Raw genomic sequence first — 24,631 nt, 5'->3', positions numbered from 1 at the left:
ACGGTTAAATTCCTGCTTGCCAAGGGCACTGAACATTTTCTTGCAAGGGGAGCAGGCCTCTTTGAAGACCACAACAGAGGGGTTAATGGAATTCCCTCCTTGATGACTCAGAAGGCTCAAGAGAGAGCACGATGAAGTTCAATGCCATTAATGGCCTGGGCACGGACTCCTAAGATGAGGACCACTGGGTCCTGCCCACTGGGAACCATGCCTCAATCCAGTCAATGCGACTGGCTGGGCGGGAGGCCAGTGGACTGCCCCACCGCCTGGGCTCACAGGAATTCTGGATGCTGTTTGGTCACCTGTGGAGAGACACCTGTGTGCAGTGGCCTTTGTCTAAAGTGGGGACACAAACTCAAATGCCTGCAGGGCCCAGGCAAGAGAAGTGAGTGACATGGCCTGGATTTAGGGTCACAGGGAGGGGTGGGGACTGGACCACACCAGTGGGGATGCCATTTTCAGAGTAAAAACAGTCAATACATTTTAAACACTGAGAAGGCCAAACAAAGCTCCTCTGGAGCTTGGCTGGGGGCCCATTTGCAACCCTTCGAAGCTACCTGATCTTTTCTGAGCACCTACTATGTGCTAGGTGCTGTGTGGAATGCTGGGAAACAGCTGTGAACACCAGGCAGGCCAGGCCTCTGTCCTGAAGGAGCTGATATTCTGGTGGGGGAGACACATATTTAACAAATGAAGATGAATTTCAGATGATCTTAAGTGCTTTGAAGGGAGTTGTCAGGATGACAGGATAGAGTAAATCAGGGGAGGCCTCTAGGAGGTGATGTCTGCGCTGACACCAGAAGGTGGGTGAGAAGCCAGTTGCGGGCGCGATGCTTTCTAAGCAAGGGAAAAAGCAAGTGCAAAGGCCCTGTGGTGGGAATGAGCTGGGTCGGTTTGAAGACCGTAATAAAGACCAGAATGGCAGGAGAAGGGAGCAGGAGTGGCAGCCTGGCATACCTGAGGTTGGACGTCACTTGCCCCCCCACCCACGCCTTCCGGGTAGGCCACACCTGCTGCCCTTCCCGGGTGTTTAGGGGAAACGGGAATCAGATACAGTTCTTCCCACCTCTGTTCTTTGTTGTTTTGTCTTGGCCGCGGACAAAAGCTTCCCTGGCAGCAAGCTACAAAGTTATTTCTGCAAAGGGCTTTTGGCCAAAAGCAATAAAGTCTGACCGTGACAGAGTCATTATTCACGCCTAATTGCGGGCTGGTTCTCGGCGTCGACTGCCTGGCCAGGGCTGGCAATGCCAGTCACTCCCCCTCCCACTTGTTAACCCCACACGTTCTCAGCACTGTTTACCCCCATAGAACCCAGATTTAGGTTTCCAGAGACTGTAGTCTCCTTCGAGAAGAACATAAAAGGGATGAAAGGCTATTTTGACTGCTCGGTATTAATAATCCAATTATTTCTTCCCTTTCACCCAATCCACAGCCATGGGCACCATGCTCACTCGTCAGGCCCCTGCTATTAGGAGAGGCACGTCTCATTAGCTCACCTTGGAAATGGCCTGACACTTAGCAATTATTTGAGAAGACTGTACTCACAGGCAGGGGAGGGAGTCTGAAGCAACTTTTACCAAATAACCCACTAAATTTAGAGATGGGAGTCAGAGAGAATTTCGAATGACACGTCTGTTTCCAACCCTGGAGTGCTGTGCTGTCTAATTAGCAGCTGGAAATAGACTGTCACGTGGCGGGACAGCCTGGGTCACAGGTGTTCTCTGAGCTGGGATCAGTTTCTCTGGGGGACTCACTGGGTGTCACCAGGTGTTACTGTGTGTCCAGGTGCCCAGTGGCTGGAAGAAAGGGAGTGAGGGCCGGGGTCTGGGGAGGCAGGAGCCCACCCACTGCGCAGGCCGGTCCCTTATCACCGTGCACGCTCTCCCTTCCGGGGCCAGCTCCAATCAGCCCCATCTTTGGGGTGAGGATGCTGAGCATATTCTGGGAGCTGGCTGTGGCCCATAAAATGAGGGGGGCTCCCAAACCCTCAGCAGTGCCTGCACTATGGGGCCCCTGCCCTGGAAGAGCTGCTACACAGATTTGGGCATTCTACTTATACCAGACTTAAAAAAAAATTCACCTATCCATCCATCCATCCTCCATTCATTCATTCATTCATTCAAAAATGTTAACTGCTCATCCTGGGGCAGAGCCACTTACTCAGGGGCTGTGCAGAGGTTTCTAACTCTTTTTTTCTGTCCAGCATCTGGTCCCCTTCTCTTGACAACAGTACCCCAATTTCCTTTTGAGGATTCTCTCTCCCCTGCCAAGATGCCCCGCCCTCTCCTGCCATGTAACCAAAGGGTGATCCTATGACAAAAGTTGGCCAATCAGACTCTCTCACTGGGCCCCTGACACTCAAATAGAATGTCAAGAGCAGAAAAAAAAAAAAAAAAAGCAGGGGTGCATTTATCTCACTGGAACCCCTACTTCAGGAGGCTGCCAGCCTCTCCTGCTCCTAGGCCCCTAGCACTTCTGAAGCTAAAGCCTTAAGAAGGCCTGGCAGCCTTTTCATGTGCGCTCTTAGAAGTCAGGCTATCCTGAGACCACCATACCGTGAGGAAGTACAAGCAGCCATGGGAAAAGGCCCTGTGGAGGAGGATGGAGCCGTTCAGCTGATGGCCCCAAAGGAGCTCCCATCTCTTGATCAACACTAGCTGCCAGCCGTTCGGGTGGAGCCATTTTGGACCTTCCAGCTGATATCATTTGAAGCAGGAGAACCACCTGGCAACTCACAAACTCGTCAGAAGTAAATAATCATTGCTTTAAGCCACTGAGCTGGGGGTGATCCATTACACAGCAGACACACAGCTAAAGAATCCGCAGTGACACTGATTAGAGCCTGTTCCTCCAACGGGAAGGTTTCCAATGACCTATGATGAGTCAACATTTTTGGTCTCCTGGGGCCCATCAGATGAACACTTAGAGGAGAACATCATTCATTCATTCATTCAATCACTGTTTCAAACAGCGGTAGGCTGGCACAAAGATGAACAAGCTTAAGGAGCTCCTATTCTGGTGGGGGCATCACACACACTGCCTCAGTTTCCTCAGTTATGAAATGGAGATGATAACAGGTCCTGATTAAGAGGATTGTCATGAAGATTAAATGCTTGGCAACAAGTACCCATTAGATACTAGATTTTGTTATTATTATAATAAATTGAAGTTCCAATGCATTGTCCCTAGAAGGGTGGCCATTTGGTATGAACAAAGTGTTACAGCAAAGGAAAAACTCAAACGCCCACGTGGGCCAGGCAGGTAACGTAACCAAGTATAAGAAAAACTTGAAACCCGCACGCCTCCTTCTCTGCATCTCTCACTTTACCACTTTTGCTACAGGCATTCGAACGCAGAAATATTGCTCCATGAGAGAGGAACAGCAGGGCAAGTGCAATGATAAATGGCAAATGAACTTGGTTGTACCTTCAGACAATAGGGAATGGGGGTGAGGAGGACTGTGGCAAAGTGGAAAATATACCATCAGTGGGGACAGGAGCCCAGTGCGGCCACATATGGCCCATGTCTATTTTTCAGAAGCTGGAAACTCTCATTTTTAAAATGTGAAGTCTCACAGTTGTTAAAAATCTGCCAACTTCAAAAAATGTTAAAAATAGTGTGTAAGTCAAACAAAACATTTCTGTGAGCGGAATATGCGCACTGGTCAGCCAGCCTGTGATGTCCTATTACTAAGGATGGCGGAGCAAGGAGACCTCTCACTTTGTTCATCTGTAAAACGGGGATTAGAATATCCCTGTGCTACAGACTGAATGTTTGCATCCTCCCCAAATCCCTGTGTTGAAACCTAATCCTCAATGTCATGGTATCTGAAGTTGTGACCTTTGGAAGGTGATTAGGTCATGAGGGTGGAGCCCTCAGGAATGGGATTAGTGCCCTAATAAAAGACCCCAGAGAGCTCCCTCGCCCCTTCTGCCATGTGAGGACACAGAGAGAAGGTGGTGCCGTCCATGAACCAGGAAGCAGGCTCTCACCAGACACTGAAACTGTTGGCACCTTGATCTTGGACTTCACAGCCTCCAGAACTGTGAGAAATAAATTTTTGTTGTTCATAAGCCACCCAGTCTCTGGTTTTCTAGTACAGCAGCCAGAATGGACTAAGACACCCTGAGCAAGCACTTAGAACACCACCTGGCATGCAGAACTTTCTCAGTTGTGTGTGGGTCCCGGAAAGGAGGTGAGAGAGGCAGGTCTCCTGCACGGTGATAGCTTCTTTCAGGAGGGGACAACTTGGGGAAAGGGGGGTAGTTGTCATTCCCAGGGCCCAGGGCAGAAATCTTCGATCTAAGAGCCCTCATTACAAGGTCATGTCACCGATCCCTCATTAGAAGGTCATGCCACTGATCTCACGGATTAACTTACATATCCCACGTGGTCTGAGACTGGTCAGAAGTAGAACATTCCACCAGCCCTTCTGCAGGGCCTGATGTCCCTGCTGTGGCATGAGGGAGGTATCTGCTGCTGTGAAAAGGATGTTAGCACAAAGCCTGGCTCCTCCACTGGGCTGGGTACTGGGAGGGGACAGGGACTGGTGACTAGGTGAGAGCAACCCTCTCCACTCTTACCCGTGCTTTTGGCAGATGACAAACAGGTTTCGACTCCCTTGCCCTGAGCAAGGATCCCCAAACACTAGATTCAGATCCACCAGCACATCTCCAAGCCTCCTTCCTTGATTCTTTCTTCCCCAAAATATTTCCTGAGCACTCAGAGAGCCAGGCCTTGTTCTAGGTGCCGGGATACAAACAAGGTCCCCACAAGCATGAGGCATACTTTTTAGCAAGAGGACAAAGGACAGAGAAGCAAATAAGTAAATCCAGGTAATTCCAGAGAGTGAAAAGTGCTATAAACATAAACCGAGGAGGCATTCTTGACGTTCTGAGGAGGTGGCATTTGAGCTGAGACCTGAAGGATCAAGAGGAGCCGGACCTGTGATGCTATGAAGAGCGGTCCAGGCAGCGGGAACAGGAAGAGCAAAGGCCCTGAGGTTGGAACAAGCATTGATGCAGCCTAGGAACAGAGAGGAGGCCAGTGTGACTGGGTGTAATATGCTGAGTGGAGTGAGACGGAGGTGGAGGCCAGGTGGTGCAGGGCAAAGTAGACTTTATTATGGGTGCAGCGGGCCCCTGGAGGGATGGTTTTATTCGAGGAGCTGCCAGCTCCTACAAGCCCTTTTGGGGTTTTGCAGAAATGCACCCTTTCTAGCACCTACTCTCCTGCTTCAGCAGCCCTCAGCTTCAGTTGCACATTGGAATCATCTGGGAGCTCTAAAATAGCCTGATGCCTGCCCCTCCCCCCACCCAGGGGTGCTGATTTAATTGGTCTGGGTATGGCCTGGGCACTGGAACTTAAGAGCTCCCCCGGAGATTCTGTTAGGAACCCCGGCTCCACTCACAAGCGTCTCCCTGTGCACATGGGGAGAAGCCCCATCCTGGGCTCCTAGGACACCCTCAGGGCCCTGCCCTATAGGTCCTTCCCCTACAGGTCAGCTCCTTTCCTGAGATGGACTCACTGAGGCCTAAAAGAGGAGGTGGGCGGGGCAGGGTTGGGGGTGGACATGACGTAGCTCATCAGCTCAGGAAGCCACAGAACCAATCTCTAAGCCCAGTTATGCCTTCAGCCTGCTCCTGTCTCTCAGAGCTGGACGTTCCTCATCAGCAGGAGGGAAGCCAGTGGCTTTTCTTATGAATGGAGTGGCTGAAAAGACCATACGGGATGCTAGGTGTAAACGCACTTCAAAAGCTAAAAAGAACTGACGCAGCCACCATAGAAAACAGTGTGGAGGTTCCTCAAAAAATTAAAAATAGAACTACCACAAGAGGGATTTCCCTGGTGGCACAGTGGTTAACAATCCGCCTGCCAATGCAGGGGACACGGGTTTGAGCCCTGGTCCGGGGAGATCCCACATGCCGTGGAGCAACTAAGCCCGTGCGCCACAACTACTGAGCCTGCGCTCTAGGGCCCGCGAGCCACAACTACTGATGTCTGTGCTCTCTAGAGCCCGCTAGCCGCAATTACTGAGCCCATGCGCTGCAGCTACTGAAGCCCATGTGCCTAGAGCCCATGCTCTGCAACAAGAGAAGCCACCGCAATGAGAAGCCCGTGCACCGCAACAAAGAGTAGCCCTCGCTCGCCTCAACTAGAGAAAGCCTGTGCGCAGCAATGAAGACCCAACGCAGCCAAAAAAACAAAACAAAAAACCAAAAAACTACCACATGATCCAGCAATTCCACTTCTGGGTATTTATCCCAAGGAAATCAAATCACTCGAAAAGCTATCTGCACTGACCCCCCCCCCCCCCACCCCGTCATGTTCACTGAAGCATTACTTACAGTAGCCATGATATGGAAACAATCTAAGTGTCCACTGATGGATGAATGGGTAAAGAAAATGTGGTATATGTCTATAATGGATTATTCAGCCATACAAAAGAAGGAACTCTTGCCATTTGCGACAACATGGATGGACCTCAAGGGCATTACGCTAAGTGAAATAAATCAAAGAAAGACAAATACTGCATGATCTAAATCTAAAAACAAAAAACAAACCCATAACTGAACTCATAGCTACAGAGAACACATTGGTGGTTGCCAAAGGCGGGGGGTGGGGGATGAGCGAAATGGGTGAAGGTGGTCAAAGATATAAACTTCCAGATATAAAATAAATAAGTCTTGGGGATATAATGTACAGCATGGTGACTGCAGTTAACTATACTGTACTGTATATTTGAAAGCTGCTAAGAGAGTAGATCTTAAAAGTTCTCATCCGAAGGAAAAACTGCAACTATGTGTGGCAATGGATGTTTACACTTACTGGGTAACCATTTTGCAATGTGTACATGTATCAAATCATTACGTTGTATACCTAAAATGAATACAATGTTACATATCAATTATATCTCAATTTAAAAAAGCTAAAAAGTATCTACAAATATAAGCAATAATAACTATGACAGCAATAACATCTGCCTGTTGAGGCAATTTCCATGCACCCACACACTGTTCTAGTGTTTCACAGTAACTCTAGGAGGAGTCTACTGGGATTGCCCCCATTTTACAGAAGAGGGATCTCAGGCTCAGAGAGGTCAAGTGACTTGCCCAGCTCCACCCAGCTTCTGAGTGGCCAAGCTGGGATCTGAACCAGGAAGTCTGGTTCTGGAGTCTACGTCCTTAACCATTATGACACTTGGATTCTCAGGGAGTTATGTTCAATCCTCTGTACCATCTTCATCTCCTGCCCAGGTGGAAACCACTGATACCCAGATTAACCCAAGAACTTATCACCCCATTCACTGGAGAGGCTGGTCCACGCCAACCACATGGGTTTATTTCACTAGCTGGACTGGGACATTTTAGGAACATGTCAACAGGAGGGTGAGGGGCAGAAAGAGGGGCTTGGGGACAACTCTGAGGCAGAAACTGTGGGTGCCTCCCCTTCCGGTCATTCCCTGGTCTACAGGACCCCAGTTTTTTTCAGGGGGTGGATCTTCCCCCACCCTGGCAACAAACCAGCATTAGTCTAAGCCAGTGGTTCTCAAGGGGGTGAAATCATTCCCCAAAGAGGTGTTTCTCTGGAATTTGTGAGGTTTTGGTTGTCACATGACTGGGGGATACTTCTGGTGTCTAGTGGGGTTGCAGGGATGGTGGATAACGCAATGCTCCACGCAGTGAAGAATCGCCCCATTTCCAGCATGACTTTTGGACATCCCACCAGACATTCATGTAGGTGAAAAAGCTTTTACATTGCCTGACCTTAGACATGAACTCCACTTCACATATAAACACCAAAGATGTATTTGAGTGGTTCTACCCTACGCTGAATTTTCCAGGAATGCAACCACTAAATAAACTGAGGGAAGACTGTAGTTTGTTCCATTAGGAAATTTTGGTAAATTGTTCTATTTTGGAAAATTATATTACTTATGGCCATAGCACTTGTGGTCTTCAAGTTGCCAAAACCAAACATCTGTATCCCACTGCATTTGTAGCTGTCAAATTTATGTGATTCTACACTAGTGTGAGCATCTGACTGCTTCATTACACCTTCTAATGTAGTTGTGTCTAAGTGTTCATAGGCGGCAATATATATGTTTAATTATAAATCACTTTCCTTTTTAGCTTTTCTTTAAATTACAGTCAGGGTACTTTATTGATTAAAATATATGTGTAGACAGATTATATTATCTATGAATTTACTTCAGGTAAACTTGGCAAAATATGTTTGTTATAAGAAGAGAGTGTTTGACCTGCTAATTTGGGGAACCACTAAGCTAGACCGAACATAAAAACCCTATTTCCCTTTGTCAGTGTTTGGCTTAGAGGCTAGTACAAAACCCAACCCCAGGCCAATGAAGCTAAAGCTAAGTCTGCTGGGGTGGGGGTGTTCTTGGAAGGATTTTGCTCTCTAATTAAAAGACAGATGGCAAGGAATCCTGCTCTTTATTCCCATTTTGTAGGGGGATGTGATGTCTGGAGCTGTGGCAGCCATCTTGAGATCATGAAGCAACAAAGACCATGAAGCTGAGGACAGAGGAACAGGCTAGGAACATCCTGGGTCCTTGATGACATTATTTTTTACCAACAAATTGGCCCTTGGGCTCCCCTGCTTTGGATTCTCATTATGTGAGAATTAAGTGTTGCTACTGCATAAGCCACTCTCAGCCAGGAATTCTATTACTTGCAGTGAACACATCTTGATTCACACTCAAATGATTAGAACTCCAAACCACTAAGACTCTAGTAGGCTTTCCTCCTCTCTGAAATATCAAGGTAAGTAGCCTGCAATCAGAAGTCTGTGGACAGTGCCCGTCTCTAGAACAGGCCAGAAATGCTGCTTTTGGATGATCTGATTTTCACTAGAGCATGAACATCTCCTGGACTTTTGTGGCTAAAAACACTCCCTTTTTCTGGCTGCTGAGGTGGGTCAAGTCACCCGCTGGGACCCTGGTCTCCAGCCAATAAGAAAAGCTGTTGGCAGCATTCTTCTCCTAACACATCTGGCTTCCACCTGGCCAAACACATCTCGGGTACTGTTCATGGTCCCCGGGGATGGCCCTGTCCATCAACTCACACACACAAGCCCTGCTCATAACGACTCTGAGTTTGGGATAGAACTTATCCAAGTTTCAAGCAAGGCCCAGGTGTATAAAGCAGTGGATACAGGCCTTTCGTAAGATGAAGCTACATGCCAGAGGCCAGGGCCACTGGGCAGCATGTGTTTTGGAATCATATTAAGAGACTGTGGAAAATTCAAAACAGTAGCGGATGCTGGTTAGAGAAAATTCCACGAAGTCTGGGTCTGGGCTGGAGGAGAAGCTCTGAAGACCATGCGACCAGCTGTTCTACCAAGGAGGCACTGTGCTGCCTGTGAGGCCCAGGATCCCATATGAACTTAAGCAGTTTCCCGAGGGCACCTGTTGCAGAGTAATGACTATTTAGCTCTGTCTGCTAATCACTGAGCAATGAGTAGATGGACAAGGTGGGGTGAAGGGGCTCAGCCTGAGCCTTTGGGAATTTCTCAGGAGCATCATAAAGAGGTGAGCATGTGGGATGTGCTAAAAATATTCATCCAATTGATGCATGACAGGCACTGGAGCGGGGGAGGAGGGAGGAAAGCCCACCAGGGAACAAAATACATTCTCCCTAGATGATCGTGTCCAGTCCCAGGGCTTAAAATAACATGGATGTACTGATGACTCTCAAATTTCACTTGCCAGTACCAACCAGCTCCAGACTTGTGTATCAGCACCCAGTGAGCTTTCCGCCACCCAGCTCGAGTGTCATCTCAAACCCAACATTTCCACAACTACATTCTGGATCATCCCCCCTCCTCCAAACCTTCTCTCCTCGTCTCCCCTATTTAGGAATCACCATACACCAAGCTGCCCAGTCATCTTTGATCCTCGGCCCTAGAGGTATTTGGGGCTGAGTCATTCTTTGCTGTGGGGCATGTCCTGCACATTGTAGGGTGTTTAACAGCATCCCTGGCTTCCGCCCACTAGATACCAGTAGCTTCTCCTCCCTAGTTGTGACAACCAAAAACATCTCCAGACATTGCTAAATGTCTCCTGGGGGGCAAAGTTGTCCTTGGTTGAACACTACAGCTCTTCCCTCATTTTGAGTATCCAATCCACCAGAAAGTTCCACTGGCTTTGCCCCCCAAATATATCTCCAATCCACCCATTTCACTCCATCTCCATTACTACCACCAAAATCCTGGCCAATATCAGCTCACCATCCTCATGTCTCTGCTTCCACCTGCAAAGCAGCCCTCTCGTGGTAGCCACTGAGATCTTTTTAAAACACCAATCCTGTCATTCCCTGACTTAAAACTCTGCAGTGGTTTTCCATTTCCTTTGAAATAAAATCTAAATTTCTCACCCTGGCCCCCATTTCTCACCACTGACCTCATCCCTCCCCCTTCCCCCACTGCCCCCGCTTACTCACTACCTTTCACCCCACTGGACTTCTATTTGTGTTTTAAACAGGTGTCTTGAACAGGCCACTCCTCTCCACCTCCAGGCCTTTGCACTGGCTGTTCCTTCTACCTGGAATGCTCTTCCTCTAGATCTTCCCCAGGTTGGCTCATCTCAAAATTTAGGTCAAAACTCAAAAGTCACATCCTCAGAGAGGCCTCCCTTGACCACCTGCCAAAAGTTGCCCTCCCCCACTCCCCATCATTTCCCATCACATCACTATCTTGTTTCTACCGTAGAGCCTGTCACTTTCTGAAAGAGCCTCGGACTTGTTTGCTTGTGTATTATCTGCTTTCTCACCCTCTGGAATGTAATCCATGAGAGCAGGGTTCTCTCTTGTTCATCCTAACGCCTAACACAGTGCCTGGCACACAACAGCTGCTCAATAAACACGTGTGCACTGACAAATAAGAGGAATGACCTCTTAATCTGTATTGCAGTTTCCAGGACACCTTTATATGCCCGATCTCACTTAGAGCATTTCCTCTGCCTTCCGGCTACCCCTGCATCAGACAGGAGTACAAGATATGCACACTCGAGGGCCCTCTTTCCACCTCTTTGGTGATGCGGAACACACACACACGCACACACACACACACACACACAGGGCACTCTGGTTCCCCTCCAGCAGCCAGGGCCCTCCCTGGGAGTTTGATTCAGCAGGGTCTGGAATTTGAGCTTTTTAACAAATACCTCCGGACGACTCTCGTGGTGGAAGGTTGGGCAAACACTGCCCCACGAGAAATCACAGAATCGTAGAAGTCCCTCGCTGACTGTTTCAAGGACCTGTAGGGACCTGGGCCACTCTCCGCTGGAATGGGTTGAATGCCTTAAGCCGTCATGAGCCTTACTTCAAACTGTTGGAGCCTAGAAGACACTAGGGTCTGCAGCCCATCCAGGAGGAAGAGTTTCAGAAGAAGAGACCTTCAGCCCCTTACCCTTTAAGAATAAAGGTGTAAAGTCTCTCGCGGGAAATGAGACAGGCTGGGACCTGGGACCCTCTGCTGCAGTGCCGCAGTTCTCGCACCTGCTCAAATGTCTCCTCGAGCGACAAAATACAAAGAAACTATAAGGGATTAAAAATAACTGTGTGCATGCACAGTTGGGGCAAATTCTGGACAACGAGATACAAAGAGACCAAAAAGCCCAACCGCCACTTCTAAAAAGCCCGGAGCAAAAGCAGGGTACTGCGTATGCCCCCTGCACACAACACCACCTAAGGGGTTGGGCAGACTATCTAAGCCACCGCTCCAGCCCGACCCCTGGACACACCCCTACCTTCACCCCATATAAGGAATCAGCTCACACCACCCTGAGGGAGCGAGCTAGCAAGGGAACCTGTTATTTGTTCTTGCTACCCCCTGCAGCGGCAGGGGCCCCAATAAAGCCTTACCTGCAAAAAAAAAAAAAAAAAAAGAAATCACAGAATTCAGGCCAGGTAGCACCTGTCAGACACTAAGGCAGAAAAGTCCAGCCTCCAGTGCCTGTTAACCTCAGTGGAGGGGCAGGGAGCTGCCAACTCAGCAGCTGTTTCTGTGGTACCCCCTCGACCAAATTGGAAGCAGGTTCATCTGGCCATCATGTCTCACATTCATGTCCCCCCCTCATCATAGGCATTGGCGGTCTGCCTCCGCAGCAACCAGGCTCCCTTTCCCTGGTGTCCTCTGGGGCTCTGGGGTCTTAGTTGGTCTTCCCCCAGCTCCAGGGTGGGGCCTGGGAGCCTGGCCTAAGCCCCTGGTCATTGACTCATTTCCATGGCCAGTGACTGATGTGGAGTGAGCACGTGACATAAAACAGTCTAATCGGAGGGACGCTTGGGGCTTGGGTGGGCATTACCAGAAAAGGGGCTTGTTCTTTTCTGGCGGGCTCGAACCAGAGAGGATGAGAGGACAGCTCTTGAGCTCAACTCCTTAATCATGGGAACAGCCGATGTTTCCCCAGGGCTTGCCTGTGTCAGACACCATGATAAGCGCTTGACATTGATGATCTCATTTTTGCCTTTCCTACCAGCCAGGAGAGAGGCGCTATGATCATCGTCATTTGCTGGATGAGAACACTGAGGCGTAGAAAGGTTAAGTAATGTGCCGTGGATCACATAACTGGGCAGGTAGCCACGCAGCGGGGCTCTCCCGACCACGGTGCTAGAGCCTGCCCGCCTCTCAGAGCTGGAGAGAGAAACCAGCCCCGTGGAAGAAAGAGCAGAGATGGAGAGGAACAGATTCTCAGGCCAAAATCTGAGCCCTGACTCAGCTGCGCCTGAAGCTGTTACCTTAGCATTTTTTGGTCATGAAAGCCAGTAAGTCCCTTTCTCTTCTTAAATTGATTTGAGATTTTTTTCCCCCCTACTTTCTGTTGCTTACAAGAGAAAAGATCCCGGTTACTTCCCAGTCCTTCTAGGAAAGTACCCCTAACTGATAATCCACTTGCGACTTGCACACAGCAGCTGCCCAGTAGACACCAGCAGATGCGGGCGAGGACGGCTCTCGCTTCCCACCCGTTAACCCGCTGGGTCTGTAACCCTGACACCCACCAGCAGCCAGCCCAACGCCACTTCTCCTTTCCTCTCCGAGTGAGGCCTGGTTCCCTAGCAACCACCCCAGTTAGGCAAACACGCCATTTATCAGGATGCCAATTAATTATAATGATCTTAATGATCTTCCAATTAGGCAGCGCCTTGCATCTGGATCAGGGGCACTGCAGATTCCCTGCCAGGGCCCATCACAAGGAGGTGCATGGAAGGTAGGCCAGGGTGAGGCCTCCCTCACCTGGAGGTCAGCACTGAGAGGAGGCCCTACCTTCCACACCCACTGGTCACAAAGGGCCCAGGCCTGAAACAAAGGGCCCTGGACCCCCTTCCCCCCCCTCCCCCACCCCTCCACGGACAGGCCGATGCGACTCCATCACCAACCACAAGAGGGCCACACCTCTTGGAGAATTTTCACCCTCTTGCCATTGTGCCTTCACTGGGCACAAACCCTCCCCTCAGATCTCATGGCTTTTGGCTGTCAGTCCGCGTGATATATCCCTTTGCATCCTGACTCAAGGAGAGTGTGTGTGTACTTGCAGGGAGAAGGGAACGTGGCCAGGCAATCACGTATTTTCCTCAAGGCATCCCTCACCCCTGAAACCAAAATACAAACCCCAGCCTCCCCCATACACTGGAGGTTTTTGGAAAGAAGTGGGATTACTGAGGGGCTTCTGCCTTTCAAAGTTTGATTGTCTAATTGTGGGGTTTTTTTTTTTTTCCCACTGCACATGTTTCTTCTACACTTGGAATAAAGGCCAAGGAGGGAAGAGAGTACAGTGGGTCAGAGTGGACCCCGGAGGCCCAGGGTCTCGCCAATCCCAGCTCTACCACTGACCAGCTGTTGGAAAGTCACGATCCTCTCAGTGCCTTAGTTTCCTCCTCTTTAACACGATGACAATCACAGGAGCTACCTCCCAGGGGTTTTGAGTGAATGAAATGAGTTATTATGCCTAAGGATTTAGAACAGTGCTTGGCCCATGAAACACTACATAAGTGTTAACTATCATGTCAAGTCTAGACTAAACCCTTTCTTTTAAATACAGAATGGTCAGAAATGATGATATTCTTCTGCAGGACAAGGCTTTCAGTCTCTTTCTGAGGGAAGGAAGTCTAAGAACAGATTGGATGGAGTTGGGCCAGATTCCCTGTCTGGCTAACTCAGGAGACCAGAAGCTGCCCCCTTGAGGCAGATCCAAACAGATAAAGTGAACATATCCAGGGAAAGGAAGAGAGAAATATTATTCCCAAATCCAAAGGATCTTCAAGTGTGAGGGTGTGCGACCGCACACCAGCTAGGTCCTAGGGATGGCGGCTAAAGGGAGTTGTTGGGCAGGGGACACACACATGTACATACACCACACACAGTCTCACACACAGCCGCATGGCCCTCCTCCAGGCGGAGGCTTTTTACAATTAACTCATCACTCAACCCTCAAGCTTGAAAACTTAACATGTTATTAAGGTTTCAGACAAAGCCATAAATTCAAATTAAAAAACCCAATAAATATACACAAAGCCCAAAGCCCAAACCCACACTGACTCTCAGCCTTGGCAGCCATGCCGACATCATGCATTTATGTGCATAAACTTGGCCCAAGGAAGATCTTTCATGAGCAAACGTCCAACTGCCATCAGCCAAGCCTGCCACTATCTCCCCTCGAGCTGCTTATGAGGACACTAAATTACACACCTGGACAGGCTGTTGTGATGAGTTCTCTCCTCCACACGTGGGACAAGCACAGCTGGGAGAACCTCTCTCACCAGGTGAGTGGTCTTCAGTCTGTCCTCCCCACCCCCTTTCTATATGGAATGAATGCCTTTAATTTAATTAAAACCCTCCAGTGGCTCCGCCATGGGTAGTGGAGATGCAGCGATAGCAAATCTCCTTCACTATTAACTACAAGATGAGAGTAACTGTTCCTGCTCCGGGGAGAGACACTGGGTGTCCTCCAGGGAAAGCCCATCCTCCCTGCTTCTCTGGCCCCCAGAGAACCCGCTGAAGAGCAGCCTCCCTTCTCTGCCCCAAAGGAAGGGAGAGCGGCACTGTGGGAAAGAGGCAGGGGACAGATGGAGGGGCACGCGGGAGGGTGTCCCGACATGCACAGATGTGCAAATACCCAGATTCAAATGTAAGCTAAATGTAATGACTTGGTTAATTAAATATTGACTTTTAACTCAAAAAGTGATTAAAACAAGCTGCAGGAAAGGCTGTCCAGAGAGGAGAGGGAGCAGGGAATGATTCAGAACTTTCAGGAAGGGCGAAGAGGAAAAGGAAGAAGAAGTCTGTCAAAATGAATGTCTGGGCTTGTCCTACTGTGTGCAGAGGCCATGGTCTTCAGTCTCTACACGGGGAGTTGCGGACAGAGGTCACTGGGCAAAACTAGGATTTGCGGGTGTCGCCTTACTGTTTCCCACCCTTAGACCGCATCTCTTTCCCTAGCTGCCCTCAAAGTGAACTGAAAGCTGGTGGTGCTCAGAACTCGAGTCTGTTCATCGCTTTTCTCTGGATCATAACGCGGTGCCGGGTACCAGGAGGTGCTCCATAAAGGCTTGCCGAACGAATGAATGAACTACTATAAAGAATATTAAAAAAAAAAAAAGTACACTCCTAGAAATCGCTGCAGCTTCACTGCCACACTTCCGAAATCCTCGGGCGGCTGGACGCGAGCATCTCTCTACAAGGAGATGAGAACTGGTTCTGACCCAGCCTGGGAGGAAATTTGTCTTTATAATCCCATTTGCTTTCAGTATGTGCGAGTTCCCTATCACTCTGAAGATCCGGTCCACTGCTTTCCCGTGTCCTGCCCGGACAAGCCCCACGTGGTCTGGCTTCTAGCCGGTCCGTTGGGTCTAAACTCAAAGGGGTCAAGGAGGCCATCCCCCTGCGGCCGGCGAGTCCAGGAGCGCTGCCCCCGAGATCTCCAAGGCTCCGCGAGGCGCGTCGGCGGGTCAGGGGCGCGGTGGAAAGTCCTCGCCCGCTCGCCCAACCCGCCAGAGGGGTCAAACGGGTCGTCCTCCCGCGGCCCGCCGGCGCCGGAGCCCCCCTGCAGCCCGCGCTCTGCGCTGGGGCCGGAGCCGGGCGGTGGGGACTGGCCCCAAGCTCACCTGGGAAGCACTCGCGGCCGCACGCGCCCCGGGGCCGACTCAGGCCGCGGGGAGCCCCCGCCCCGCCCACCTGGCCCCCGCGCCCCACTCACCAGCGCGCACGGCCCCGGCGGCCTCACCGCGCGCGGGGCGCCGCCGCCTCTACCGCAGCCCGGTCGGGCCGCGGGGCGCAGGGGAGTCCGCGCCGCCGCCGCTGCTGCTGCTGCTGCTGCTGCTGCCGCCGCCGCCGCCGCCGCTGCTGCATCCCCAGCGAGTGCTGCTGCCGCTGCCGCTCCTCCTCCCCTCCCTCCGCCTCCTCCCGCCTCTCCGCCCTCTGGCTCCGCCGCCACCGCCCCCCGGCCCCCGCCCCGGCGCGCCGCCTTCGCCAAAGTCCGGGTCCGGGCCCTGCCCGGGCCGCTCTCGCATCGCCCCAGCCTGGCCGGCCGCGCCGCCCGAGCCAGCCCCTTGGCTAACCGTGCGGCCCGGCCCCCCGACTGCCTGCCTGCCGCCCAGCTCCGCGCGGGGGAGGCGAGCGCGCGCCGGGGAGGGGAGCGGCGGGCCGGCAGCAGCGGGGGCCCCCGCCGCGGCGTCCTCCCGGTGCCCCAGCGCGCGCGAGCTCTTTACCTCTGGCTGGAAGGACGGGCGGCCCGGACGGCCCGGCCCTGCTCTCCCCGGCGTCCGGCCCCGGCCCCGAAGTCTGGCCCCGGACGGCGCAACGGCGGAGAGCGGGGGTCCGAGCAGCCCTCTGCCTCCTGATGCCTCGGGACCCCGCTGGCCGCGCTCCCGGCGCCGAGCGCGCACCCTCGCCGGGCCACAGACGCACACTCACCCGACACACACTCGCTCCAGCTCGCCCTCGGCGGAGAGTTGAAACAGCTGTGGGATTCGCCCAGGAGCTGGAAATGAGGGAGGGACGCGGGCCGGAGCCGTGCGTGCGAGGGGGTGTGTGTGTGTTGACACACACACACACGAGGAGGGCATCTCTAATAACTCAAATATTGCAATAAAGTCAGGAGGGCCATCGATCAGGTCCACTTGGCTGGAAGCGAAGAGAAAGAATCCTTGCCTCTTTTCCGCTTTCTTTTTCTCCTCCCTCTGAGCTGGAAGGAGCCAAGCGTTCCTCGGGACGTGCGACAGTCCCGGCCGGGCGCTCCCCTCGTAATGACACGTTAATAAATGTTTTCTTTTATCTGCTTTCACAAGGGCTCGCCCCGGCCTGCAAACACCCGACAGTCTGCGCTGAAAGCCCCGCGCTCGCCTCGAACCACACACGTTAGCTTTTGGAGACGCCGGCTCGAGCCGTGACCCGCGGCTGGATCGCAGGGTGAACTGCCCACGCGCCCAGGAATCTCCCCGAGACGTTAACTTGAGCTCACGTGAAAATAGCTGCCGTTGCCCAGAAATGGTCCGGGAATAGGAAAGAAAGGAGGAGAAAGTGGCTTCCTCCGAAAGGGGAGGAATTCGACTCAAGGTGGTGCTGTCTACCGCGCTTTCCACTGTCCCCAGCGTCGCAGAAGAGGCCAGAGGGGGACCGGGCTGACAGGGATGGGCAATGAGCCGGTAGAGAACCGACTAGTAGCTGCAGAAAGCCCAGCTGAGCTGCTAAGGGAAAAAAGACTCAGCTGTAGATAGGTATACTTGCAGGCAGTAGTAACTGAGGTAAACCTGGTAACACTCTTACGAGGTATTATTATACCAATATTACACAATTGTAAGTAGTGGACCCAGGATTTGAACCCAACACATTTGGCTTCAGAGTTTTGTTGTTTTAAATCCCAGGCCATTGTTACTTTCCAACACAGCATCTCCTTTCTCTGCCGCAGTCTTCTTTCATGCTAGCTGGGGTTGTCATATTTAGTAAATAAAAATACAGAAGGTCCATGAGGATATACTTATACTAAAAAATTCTTCGTTGTTTATCGGAAATTCAAATTGAGTGTCCTGACTCCTTTGGGGACTCTAGGCTCTCCCCGCCAAAATCTCCCTTAGCTACCCCAGATCAATTTACAGTATAAGTAAATCAGAAAAACCTGGAACTTGCTTTTCCAAATCAGATTCTGGTGCCCACCTTTTGGGACCACTGAGGTTGCTGATCCTCTGCCCTCTTTTTGCCTTGAATCAAAATGTGAGGCTTACCTCTTCACCATCAGCAATGAAAAGTAGTGGGGACCCCTACCCTTTCGGCCTCATCTTTGCAGAAGGGTCACATTTGCTGCAGAGCCTCTATTACCGTGCTATCCGGGAGAAGTATAAAGCCGGCTAAGTATGTAATTTTTTTCCTTTTTTTTTTTTGTTTTGGCCACACCCTGTGGCATGTGGGATCTTAGTTCCCCAACCAGGGATGGAACCCACGCCTCCTGCATTGGAAGGCAGTCTGGACCACTGGACCACCGGGGAAGTCCTAGCTATGTATGTAATTTAACATTTTCTGGTAGCTGCCTTGGAAAAAAAAAAAGCAACAGGTGAAATTAACTTTAATAATAGTTTATTTAACCTAGTATATCCAAAATATTATCACTTCAACATATAATCAATATACAAATTATTAATGAGATATCTTACATTCTTTTTTCCTACTAAGTCTTTGGAATCCAGTATGGATTTTACACTTACTGCAGCTCTCAATTCAGACCAACCACATGGGGCTAGGGAACCCCATATTGGACAGTGTAGCTCTAGTAGGTTCTGTGGTCCACGGCCGAGTGTTTTCACCAGGTTACCTCATGTAATCCTCTTCATCTTTCAAGAAAACTGATGCTCAGAAAGGTAAAGGGTCTTAATCAAGGTCACAAAGTTGACAAATGGGATTTTGACCCACTTGAGGCTGTGCCTGGCTTTGGGACATGTTTTCCCTGTGGCAGCAATTTTCTAACTGGGACCTCAGAGCCCCATGGGGGTGTCTCAGGGGCCTGGGGTGGACGAGGGAAGTGAGATCTGCCTTTTGCCTACTTGTTATGTTGGGTTCTGGAGAATATTGCAGAGGTAGAGGGGAATTCCACTGAAAACAAGTTCAAAAACACACTGCCTTCCTTCAGGCCTCACATTCATGAGGACTGGTTGGGGATCCCTGGTTGGGAACCTAAGATCCCATATGCCGCAGGGTGCGGCCAAAACAAAAAAAAAAAAAAAGAAAGAAAAAGAAAACAAGTTACATACATAGCCAGCTTTATACTTCTCCCGGATAGCACGGTCATAGAGGCTCTGCAGCAAATGTGTCCTTTCCGCAAAGATGAGGCCAAAAGGTTGGGGGGGGGGATCCCACCATTTTTCGTCGGTGATGGTGAAGAGGTAAGCCTCACATCTTGATGAACGGCTCTCCCTTCCCTAAATGGGCTGTGCCTGCAGTTTTCTCCTCCATCCTTGTCTCCTCATAAGGGAACCCCAGTAGTGGAGGGGCAGCTCACAATCGCCTTTGTGGGGCTATAGGTGGGGCTGAGATGGTGTCATTTGATTATCTTTTTTGGATATTTATTCTTTCCGCTGTTGCTGTTCAAAGACCAAACATGGTGATGCCTGTGACTTGCCCCTTATCCTTTATTAGGAAGGAGATGGATCTTGTGTATGAGTGCCTCTTCATGTGTGTGTACACATGCCCGTGTATGTGTGCAGCCACGTACGTGTGTCCATTGTAGGCAGATGCCGTGGATCGGGCTTCAGGTCAGGACTTCACTCGCCAGCTCAGACACTCACAGGTCTGCAAAGTGCCCTCCGTCCACGTTCTATGTCCTATAATTCTCAGCAAACCCATGGTCCTCTCGGTCCGAGGCCTCGGCCTAAGTTTTCCATGTTCCCTCCAGGCGGGTGGGGACTCCTGGCCCCATTTGGGAGCTCAGGGTCTGCCTGGGAGACACGAGGGGCCTCAGAGGCTTAGATGCCCACCAGCCTGGGAAGTCACTCAGCCATGACTGGGTGGGGACCTGGGTGGGGCCTCAGTGTAAGTCTCAGGTCCTTCCACCTCCTGATTCTGCAGCCCCTGCTGGTCTCCAACCACACCATCTGGGACGGCCTTTCTCCTCCGTGTCCCTCCTCACTCTGGTGGCATCTCTCGCCGTGATCGTCCTGGCCCTGGTTGGATAATCGGGCTTTTCAGGCTTCTCATGCCACTCCCCACCTCCTTGTTGGTTTAACCTCAGGGGACCTTTCCCTTGACACCCACAAGTCCCCTTTCCTCCTCCCGTGTGTTCCCTTTGTGCAGAACGCCCGTCTGGTTCTATCGACCTGGCTCAGCCAGAATGCTCTTCTATTTCTGGGACTCCTATGCAACAATTAAAAAAAAAAAAAAATCATTCCTGCCGTGTGTTTATCTCCATCAAGAGGCTGGAACTCAATCTGATTGTCCAAGCGCTTCTGGCTGCATTTGGGTTGGAGTAGATGGGATTTTATGAGATTGTAAAAATCGAGTTTTAACTCTCTCGAACAAATTTGCGTGTCAAGGAGAAACGTTGAGAGTAGAAACAGGACCGCAGAGGGGAGGCTTGGGAATGTGAGTGAGCCTCCGAAGTGGGGCACAGGTGGCTTCAATAATCCACACAAGTTTGGCTGTAATTTGCTTCTACAAAGCCGAAGAGGCGGCAGAGTCACCCCCGGGGAGTTGGGATCCAACTTCTCAGCTCCTCAGTGGGGACAGTTTTGCACATGGGTTTTCCAATACAAATCCCAGCATCGTCCATAACATGGAGAATTTGCGGTTAATTCTGCTGAGTTTTCACTTAGACCCAAGCTGTCTCGTCTGTAGAACTGCAATTGCATTAGAGAAACACTGTTTACATTTCTTGAGATACTGTGATAATGAAAAACAGCACCATCAACTCCCATTAAGTCAAAAGAACATTAATTGTATATTTCATGCTGCCTCCCTGGGCTGGCAGCTCACACAGACATGCTTTACTTCAGCAAAACAGGGCTCATCTTTGCAATGAGGTACCCATTTCCCTCCTTAATTACACGTAATTGTATAGTCTAATTTATTCTAACGCCCGACGCCTAAAAGTGCACATTCATGAATCAAGGGTTAGATTGGGAGGTAGGAGAATGATGAACGGGTATAATTGCAGTCTCCTGGGGGCTGCTTATGAGTGATCTCGAAGAGCAATGATGTTTATTCTGAATTCTTGCTAATGAAAGACAGGCTGCCTCCAGTTAAGAACACAGATAACAGTGATGATTTGTCTGGTTGCTTAACAGTACACCAATAGTTCTCTTTTGGATAAGTGATCAAGAAAGATTAAATACGTGAATTTCATGTAAGTTGTGATGGGATGAAACAGACACACAAACAGTGTTAGTCCTCGTGTAATTGTGTATTAAAATGAGTACTGCAGACCCAGGCAGCACAGCTGCAGATCTCCGTGGACAAGGCAGAGCTTGTGCGTCTCTGGTGGACCATGGTTTTCTAAAGGGGAAAAGCTGGGTCCATTTGACCATAAGTGCAATTCAATTTAGTCTCTCTCTGTGACAGCACACCTCCTTTTTCCAATTGCTTTCTAGAAAAATCACTTTTGAACTTTGATTGTAATTAATCAATTTATCAATTATGATTAATGCTAGTGGCTGATATAGGAAAAGTGAAATAATGCCTCAGCGCTGCCCCAGGGCTGAAGTTCTAACTAACCTGGACTCTGCCCCCACTGGCTGATCACCTCGGGTCTCAGTTTCATTTTAAGAATGAGAATAATATTGAGGACATTGCAGGTTTTCATGTGGTCTAAGTGAGATTAATGAAGGTAAATGCACGCACGATGCCTGGCTGGGAGTGTTTGTTGAATCAGAATCGGAAATGTGGGACATGGGTTCGAGCCCTGGCCCGGGAAGATCCCACATGCCGCAGAGCAACTAAGCCCTTGCGCCACAACTACTGAGCCTGCGCTCTAGAGCCCGCGAGCCACAGCTATTGAGCCCACGTGCCACCACTACTGAAGCCTGCGCACCTAGAGCCCATGCTCTGCAGCAAGAGAAGCCCGTGCACCGCAATGAAGAGTAGCCCCCGCTCGCCACAACTAGAGAAAGCCCACGCACAGCAACAAAGACCCAACGCGGCCAAAAGTAAATAAATAAATAAATTTATTAAAAAGAAAAAAAAAGAATCAGAAATGTGCTACCATGGGCCTCTAGAGAGACTCCTCTATCATCTGCAAAACCTAACTGTGAAAATCCAAGGCAGCTGCTGTGATGCCAAAGCAAACCAGCTCATGCCACTCCCAGGCTTAAAATCCCTTCCGCTTAGATGAAAATCCAAATTCCTGAGCAGGACCACAAGATCTACATGGTCCCAACCCTGGCCACCTCCCAACATCTTTCTCTGCTCACTTACTTCTCTCTTTATTATGAAAATTTCAAATGAAAAATTGAAAGAATAGTACAGTGGATATGCTAAACCCGCCACCTGGAATCAACGGTTGTTAACATTTTGCCACGTGCCCTGATACGTTGCTGAATGATTTGAAAGGAAGTTGAGGACATCATGGCAAATCACCGCTCAGGACTTGAGTGGGCATCTCCTAAGAATAAACTGTTCTTTCAGATGACCTCCCCATCATTATCACACCTAAGGAAATGGACAGTAATTCCATAATCACTCCCCGGCTTGCTCACATTAATGGAGCCCCCAGGGTTTCTTTCTCTTTGTTCCTTAAACCTTTGCCTGCCTCAGGGCCTTTTCACTTGCTGTGCCCTCTGCCTGGAATACTCTTTCCCCAGATTTTGCTCTATCATCTCCTTGTCATCATTCAGATCTCAGCTTAAATGTCACCTCCCTGAGAGTTCTCTCCTGTTTCACCTAAAGGTGTTCCCTGATCTCCCTCACTCTCCATCTTCCCTCCCCATTTTATTGTCTTCCTATAGCATGTCACTGTACGAAATTCTGTATTTATTTTGTGTCTGTGACCATGGTCTATTCCCTGCTCCCCACCTCCACCCTACACTAGCTGTGGGAGAGCAGGGGCTGTGTCTGGTTTGCTCACTGTTGTAGCTCCAGTGCCTAGAACAGTGTCTAGCACACAGTCGATATTCAGTAGATATCTGTTAAATGAAGGAGTGAATATCCCTGTGTGTGATGTTTTCAAACAGAAGAAGTGGTAAATAGAAGCGTTGGGATACCAGTGTGTAGAGACAAATCCATAGGGGCTCAACCACAGTGCTACCACTCACCAGCTCTGTGTTACTATGGGCCTCTGTCCCTTTTTAAACTCCTCTGCCAAATGGGGATAATGATGATCATCTCTGCTTCCTAGGGTTGTTGTGAGTTATTAATGAGTTTATCTACAAGGTGCTTAGAACAGTGCCCAGCACATAACAACCAACCTTCCTTGTGTACTTATAAGAGGCCCCATGATTTTAAGCTCCATTGGCCACTCACAGGCTCACATAGAACCGGTCTCCGAACAGAGAGCCCTGGGGAAAACTTCTTGGGAGGGCTGATGCACCATGGGCCACATGCTGCCCTGTGAGAGGCCAGCCAGGTCAACATTTGGCCTGAAAAAAGGCCCTGATTGTTTACAGTGGGCATCTGGGCTGATGGTCCTGGCCCATGGTTAAATATTTTGACTCTCACCCTTGAGACCAGCCCTTGGAGGCTCACACAGGATGGGGGCATGGGAACCCGGGGAGGAGGGGACAAAAGGAGACCCCTCTCCCTGCTGGAGGAGAGTGAACCCAGTGGCCTAGGCTCTGACTCAGTGGGTCCCCCCCACCAACTCCCCTCGGGTAGGTAGGCTCTGTTATGAATTTTACCTTATCACTGGCCTGTACATTTTTTACAAAGAGTATTCAGTGCTGGATGTCTAATATGCAGGGGAACATAGGTAAATACATGTTTTTCAGCTAAAGTTGCAATAACAAATGAGTTAGGAAATCAGGAAAACACATGGGTATTTTTTTTAAAAAAACAAACTTTACAGAGGTATTAATTCACATACCATAAAATTCATCCATTTTGAGTGTACTACTAAATCTCCAGAGTTGTGCAACCATCACCATAATCCAGTTCTAGAATTTTCTCATCACCTCTCATAATAGGATCCCTCATGGGCATGGGTCATTTTAAAGCCCTCCAGGTGATTCTCACCTGCGGCCAGGCTGAGAGCCCTGCTCAGGGGTGGGGTCTTGGGAACCAGAGGAGAGTGGCATAAGGTGGCCCAGAGAGTGCTGAGGCACCTGGCTGCCACTGAAATAATGAATGTACTTAATTTAAAAGAATGTAAATGAATAGGTATATGTATAACAGAATCACTTTGCTGTACACCTAAAACTAACACAACATTGTAAATCAACTATACTCCAATATAAAATAAAAATTAAAAAAAATGAATGTAAATGAACAGCCACAGGAGCAGTTATGGTTGTGGGGAGGATGGGGTGGGTGTGGATGGAGGCTGGGCTGCTGAGATGGTTCGGTGGAAGCCCAGACCTTGGTCTAGAAAGGTCCACCTGGGCTGCAGGTAGCGCTGGCGGTGGGGAGTGGAGTGGGGGACACTCCACATTTCCACCTGGAAGGAGAGGCCTGTGTCCACTCCCCAGTCCACACATCGTACCTC

At 50.1% G+C, this 24,631-nt stretch overlaps 1 protein-coding gene across 6 annotated transcripts in view; it reads right to left on the bottom strand.

Annotated features, from left to right (window-relative positions):
• Positions 1-17,304, bottom strand: part of SULF2 (sulfatase 2) — a 142,867-nt gene extending 125,563 nt beyond the window's left edge. For 2 of the 6 annotated variants that reach the window (XM_082361165.1, XM_082361168.1), the window contains exon 1: positions 16,930-17,304. The gene's annotated coding sequence lies outside the window, so the exon portion shown is untranslated. The other 4 variants (XM_082361163.1, XM_082361167.1, XM_082361164.1 and 1 more) reach the window with 3 other exon arrangements.
• Positions 17,305-24,631: the final 7,327 nt, after the last annotated feature.

The sequence above is a fragment of the Balaenoptera borealis genome (assembly GCF_965194805.1).
Source record: "Balaenoptera borealis genome assembly, chromosome: 16".
NCBI classification, from domain to species: domain Eukaryota; kingdom Metazoa; phylum Chordata; class Mammalia; order Artiodactyla; family Balaenopteridae; genus Balaenoptera; species Balaenoptera borealis.
The sequence above is the reverse complement of the archived record's forward strand: the minus strand, read 5'-3'. Positions and strand labels throughout refer to the sequence as shown.